Source organism: Pinus tabuliformis, chromosome 2_2 (genome assembly GCF_031772625.1).
Source record: "Pinus tabuliformis cultivar Carrire ecotype Pingquan chromosome 2_2, CPIR1, whole genome shotgun sequence".
In the NCBI taxonomy this organism is placed as follows: domain Eukaryota; kingdom Viridiplantae; phylum Streptophyta; class Pinopsida; order Pinales; family Pinaceae; genus Pinus; species Pinus tabuliformis.
Window position 1 is genome coordinate 360891189 of NC_142300.1, and position 7073 is coordinate 360898261.

The following is a 7073-nucleotide window of genomic DNA, read 5'->3' on the forward strand; positions in this document are numbered from 1 at the left end:
AGGGCTCTATAGCTGTGTGCCGATAGGCCTAGAGTAGAGTCCGCACCTGAGTGTGTGGGCCCTTGCAGCTGAGTGCGCAAGGAATTCTTGAGTCTGTAAGCTGAACTAAATATTAATAAAGAAGATTATTATAGAAATTCCTATGTTTTACCTATCCACTTCTGTTATGTATGAATGCGCTTTATGTTGTGATGAATGATGGGTTTATAAAATAATGTTGTATTAATGTGCGACTTTACTTGATCTATATTGTTATATGAACACAATTGATGTTAAGGGTTTACGCGAAGATTATATCATTGTATGTTAGAGTTATTGAACACTTAAGCAGATCTGAGTAAATATTGGGCTAAGAGTAATCTTTGATGCGTGTAAGTAGTTGATTTACTTATTCAGGGTCCGTGAAAGCCAGTCATAGACCTTCGCAAAGGTCTAGAGGTTGATTAAAGGAAGTTACATCGATAAGCCATAAATTCTTATCGGCTTACACGAAGGTAGGTCTAGGGCACAAAATGACATCACGCTGATCTCTGGGTGCAGAAACTTGGTTCTAGCATACCCCCATACTGCTTCAGGTGAGACTTCAGTCCGTGCTCCGTGGATTGATGCCAAAAGGGCCAGTAGTGTAGGGATTTGTTTGGTGCAACTAACTCTGAACCTGGGTCAAGACCCACTAAGCCAAAAAATGGTTCTATTGTTGGGACTGGGATCTGCATAAAGAGATGTGTGATGTCACATCACTGGAATTCGACAAAGAAAGAAATTGAGAAGTGGTTGGATAGAAAGATCCACGAATTTGCGGTACAAGAGAACAGAAATCCACGCCTGACAAAAGAACAGTGGTTGGACAGATATCTATACACAGAGATACACAAAATTTTCTTCTGCACCTTCCCGATCAAACTGTACGAGTGGATCACTAAATTGGCAGATGGCCAAGGAAGGTGGAGGCTTGACGGTCCAATAGTGTGGACCCCAGAGCTAGTGCGAAGGTTGGAAGCTTCTAAAGATAAGATCGTGTGCATTGTTGATCACTGGATCGATCGAGTCATAGGAGGATTCATGACAGAATTCACGGTCGATACCTCAGTCAGCTATAGTGAAGCAGAGCGACACTTTTTCAAGGGACCACGAGGTAAGTATTTGAGATCTTTGAATACTTGGATTAAAATTCTCTTGTGTGAAAAGCAGGTTATGCCATTGCCTTGATGTTTGGATCTACGCGAAGTGGATGATTATTTAGAAATCAGGAAAGAGCAGGTCCTGAATACAACCCATTGATAGAACCTCCTTCGATTGATGATGATAGAGCGTAAAAGCCTCATTGTGAAGAGTTGTACAGCTAATAAGGCAGGGTTTTCCACAAATACTGCATCCAGCCACACCACCTCCACCATCACCTACACAACATACACCTTTTCCCACACCACCACCACCTTCATCGCCATTCAGCATGTTGAATACTATGAAGTTGCCCATTTTCAAGTGCTTGGGAAGTAAGGACCCGGATCAGTTTTGGTTTGTTGTGAAGGCTATGTGGATAGCACGAAATATTAAAGATGATCATATATAGAAATCGCAGTTGGTTATTTCCATACAAGATCATGCATTGACATGGTACATTAAGTACTACACGGATAATCCGTTCGCATCATTACCATACACTCAGACTGCTCTAAAAAAAGAATTAGGTAGGCCTAAGTCTAAAACGCAATCAGTGGTGGTGTTCATGGAATTCGTCATGAGGGTTGACAAAACACCCTAGGAGATGGATTAGAGACTAAAGTGTGAGATTTGTGAAGCTAACATGAATCTCATAGATAGTCAGCACCATGATTGGTTTATAGTCATGCTCTTGCCCCACTTAAGGATTGCTCTATCACAACAAAAGTTAGGAGCTCAGGCAGAAGTGTTAGAGATCGCGATGAGATTACATGAGACACCTATCTAGGATGCTTCATTGGGAGTTCAACAAATTCATGCAGAGTTGCAGAACCTCTACTTGGAATTTCAAAACTTGAAAAAGGAGAAAGTGGCTTAGCTAGAGGTGCATGAAGAAGTTTGGTGCCTAAAGTGTAAAAGCCAGGAGCATGATAAAGATCATTGCTCTATCTTCGTGAATTATGTTGCAGGAGGAGGGCTAATGCCTCTGAGGTGGAAAGCTCCAGTAGGACCAAGTACATGGCCCATGCTATGGTGTGCTATCTGTCAGGTGGCTAGAAAACATGTAACAGACAATTATCACTTGCTGTAAAAATTTGTACAAACGCCCCAATAGTTATTCTACAATTTCTGTAAATCAGTGGGCCACGATGAGCATAATTGTCGTAGCTATGAATTAATGATGGAAAGAACACCTGCATACAAATGAAAACTAAAACTTGGCCTCCAAACCAGGGAAATGGGGGAGCACATAGAGGATATCAGGGGTGCAAATGAGGCTGAGGAGGAGGACGACCTAGTAGAGGTCAAGGACAAGTTATTTGCTATAATTGCAGGGTTCTAGGACACTATGTATGGGATTGTATGATCCAGACATGACCATCATGCTAGTACTACACAATAGAAGAATTCCCTATACTCATAGCTAAGATGTAGGATAAGAAGGCGCAGCCTACCCAGAATTTATAGATGATGAGGGTTGAGCCCTGTGAAGAGGATCCCAGTGTGAATATTGTGTTGTGAAGCGGGATGACGACTGATGATGATAAAGGAAAGTAACCTGAAGAGAGTGAGTGGGTTGGCAAGGCTCCAGAAAAGGAGGTTGGGTTTTATCTAGAGCATGCAAAGGAAACATTTGTGGAAGCGAAGAAAAGCTTCGTTGAGGCCTCTACCTGAGGAAGTCAGGATAACTTATCTGAAGAAGTTGACCGCTCTATGCTTACCACCTTTTTGGAGACTTATATGGAGCTATTGCATGATAGCAAGGCTGTAAAAGGGCTACAAGAACTGATAAAAAAATGTGCCTATAAGGAAACCACGCAGTCAAAAAGATAGGCAAGCACAAGAAGAGAACACAGTGCGAAATAAGGCTTACCGTGCAAATAGGAGAGTATGAGATGGACCAAGTTATTTTGGATCTGGGGTTGGATGCAAATGTTTTTCCTAAACATACATGGGAAAAAATGGGGAGACATGCACTGTAGTGGTCTCCGATTCAATTAAGGATGGAAAACCAGCAAAAGATTATCCCTATGGGGCATTTTCATGGAGTGACTATAGATATAGAAGGTGCGAGTGCGCTAGCCAATTTTGAAGTGATAGAGATTGTTGATGACAAAAATCCATACCCTACGCTCCTGGGAATTGATTGGGCTATCGAAATGAGGGTTATCAATTTGAAAAAGTGGACAATGTCATTTGAAAGAAAATCGCTCTGTGTTGTAGTCCCACTGGACCCTACAGAAGAACCACATTATACTGAACCGGTCCGTGATTATGAGGAAAGTGACAATATTTTGGACCCGATCTGTAAGATAACAGTGTGAGATCAAGATTGGGTTAACCTGATAGCAAATGAATGAATTGCATGGGACCGTGAAATTTCTTGTACATCAGATTCAGATGAAGAGTTGGAGCATTGGTAGAATAGATTGCACGAAGTATCTACGCTATGGTGTAATATGATGACTAAATCATTGTGTTGTGTATCATCGAAGGTAAGAAATTTACATTATTATGATGGTCTGATTGATGTAGATAAATTTTTGGATGCATTTGAAAGGGAAGTGCATGATAAATATCGCTTCCAAGCATTGGATTTGGTGTTGTGTGCTTCACATAATGACTGTTTTGAAGAATGGCACGAGTACAAAAGAATGATGAGATTGCGGTTTGGTCACCCAAATGTTCGGCTAATTGAGAAATACGATGGAAGAAATGATCCATGCAATCATTTAGCAAAATGGACTAAGGTCTATGGAATGAAGTTGCAACCAGAGTGGGTGCATATATTCTATCACACTTTGGACATCATCCCTATGAATTGGTGCCTGCAAACGGAACTCCACCATGGCACCGCAGAGTGGGATATCTTAAGGGAAGAATTTCTTATGACCTTTAGCTTTGAGGATGGGTTCAAAATAATCGATGAAGCATTGCAAGAGGTTAAGGCAGAAATCTTTAGAATACTACAGGATCCTTTAGAATTGATTCAACTAGATTGGAGCACCCAACTGTGCCATGCACTCGAATGCTATTATGTGACTGCTGAAGGAGATGATGAGGATCCAAGGAATATTAACATTCCAAAGGTAGAAGGACACTATGAAGTTGAAGGACCATAGATATAGAATCCATATATCACCGCACCACTAAAAACTAGGCAAGTAAAAATTGGCACAAAAGTGAAGCTGAAGTTTGTGAAGATTGTGGATTATTGGGATGATTCCACAGTAGATAAGGTAACTGAGTTGCTCTGCGAATATCAGGATTTGATCCCTACAAAATTTTCAGACTTGAAAGGTATCATAGGAGACTTGGGCATAATGAAGATTACCTTGAAACTAGATGCGAAGCTAATTAAGCAGAGGCCATATTGCCTTAATCCAAAATACAGGGAAAAGGTCTGCTTAGAGGTGGATAAGATGCTTGGGGTAGGCATTATTGAACCTGTGGAGGAATCTGATTGGGTGAACCCATTGGTAGTCTAGGAAAAGAAGTAGAAAGGAGAAATAAGGATTTGTCTAGATCTTAGGAATCTTAACAATGCCTACGTTCATGATCCTTTTCCGACACCATTCACAGACGAAGTACTGGATAATGTTGGAGGGCAAGAGGCCTATTCATTCACTGATGGGTTCTTTGGATACCATCATATTAGGATCACACTAGAATATAGGAGTAAGACCACCTTCGTGACAGAGTGGGGATGATTCTAGTATACAGTGATGCCTTTTCGACTTAAGAATGCGTTGGCAATCTTCTCGCGTGTAGTCATCGCTGCGTTCAAAGAATTTATTCACAAGTTCTTGGAGGTATATTTTGATGATTGGAAAATGTTTGGGCTAGTAAAGTGCCATGTAGCCAATTTGCGCTTGATGTTGGATACATGATGAAGGTATTAGATTGCGTTGAACCTGAAGAAATGCTTGTTCTGCGTCCCTTTCAGAATCTTGCTGGGTCATGTGGTGTGCAAGCAAGGATTAATGGTGGACCCTACTAAGATCATTATCATAATTAATTTGGAGGTGACAAGAAGTGTCAAATAGTTGTGCACAATGCTCGATCATACTGGATACTATCAAAAGTTCATCAAGAGTTATGCTCAGATTACCCCACCTATGGAAAAGTTGCTAAAGAAGGATGCTACATTCTATTGGAATGAAGAATGTTAGCACAGTTTGGATGTCTTGAAGGAGAAAATGGTCACCGTGCCAATCCTGGTATTCCTGGATTGGAAGAAGGAATTCCACGTGCATGTGGATGCCTTGTGTATTGCACTAGGAGTAGTGCTAACGTAGGCCAGTGAAGGGGAGATGGATCATCCTATAGCATTTGCAAGCAGGAAGATGTCAAAAGATGAAAAGAATTATTCAATGACAGAGTGCGAAGGGTTGGCTATGGTGTACATGCTCCAGAAATTCAAACATTACCTGCTAGGTGGACATTTCAAGATGTACATAGACCATTCTACATTGAAGTATCTAGTCAATAAGCCTATGTTATGGGGGGAATATGCAGATGGTTGCTATTGTTTCAAGGATATGATTTTGAAGTAATTGTGAAGCTAGGAGGATTGAACATGGGACCAAACAATCTGTCGCGCATTGAAACATGAGAGGAACCTACCAATTTGGAGGAAGGGTTTCCTGATGCGCAACTCTTCACGGTTCATGTAGTGAATAATTGCTTTGCGGATATTATCCACTTCCTTACTACAGGAAAGGCTCTGAAGGGATATACGAGTCAATAGAAGAATGAATTGGTGGTGCGCATGGTAGACTTTTCGGTCATTGTGGGCCATTTGTATAAGATGGGATCGGATGAAATACTTTGACGTTATGTGCCTATTTTTGAGTTAAATAGTATCCTCACTGAAGGTCATGGAGGAGATTTGGGAGGGAATTATGTAGGAAAAGCAACAACACTGAAGATTTTACACACTGGATTGTGGTGTTCGACACTACATAAAGACTCTAAAGCATATCGTAGGCATGTGATGCATGTCAGAGAACAGGCAGGCCATCATGGAGGGAATACGCTGCCTCTGAATCCGCAGGTGTCATTGCAGCCATTTTAGAAATGGGTAATTGATTTTGTAGGACTAATTCAACCCTAGGAAAGAAGACGAGTGCACATTATATCATCACCGTGACAGAGTATTTGACTAGATGGGTGGAGGAATGGTATGTGAAAGACTGTACAGGGGCAACATCAGCAAAATTTTTGTTTGAATATGTGTTGACCAGGTTTGGTTTCCCAAATATTTTGATGAGTGATCATGATACACATTTTCTTAATGAAATGACCAAGGCGCTGAAAGAAGAGTTCCAGGTTTACCATGAGAAGAGTATGCCATATCATCCTTAGGCCAATGGAACAATTGAGGCTTTTAATAATATATTGGAGAATGGGGTGAAATTTTTTTACAACGCACAATGGAATGATTGGGATGTGCACGTACCAGCAATATTATGGGCTTACATAACTACTTGTAAAAAGATTACTGGTCAGACACCTTTTAGGTTGTTCTATGGCATAGAAGTTGTGACACCTATGGAATACATTGTGCCTAGTCTACGTATAGCAGCTTTCATGGGAATGGTGGATAAAGGAGCCTTAGAAGAACAGCTCACACAGCTAATGGAGCTCGAGGAAGATAGATTTATGGTTGGATTCCATCAGTAAGTTCAAAAGGAATGTGAAAAATCTTGGCACGATCGACACATCAAACTGCACACCTTTAAGGTAAATGATTTGGTTTCATTATATGACAGTAAGTTTGATAAGTTTCTCGGGAAGTTTCAGATGCACTGGATGGGACCATATGTCATCAAAGAAATTACAGATGGTGGAGTAGCTCAGCTTGCGAAGTTGAATGGAGATCCATTTCCAAGGAGGGTAAATGGAAG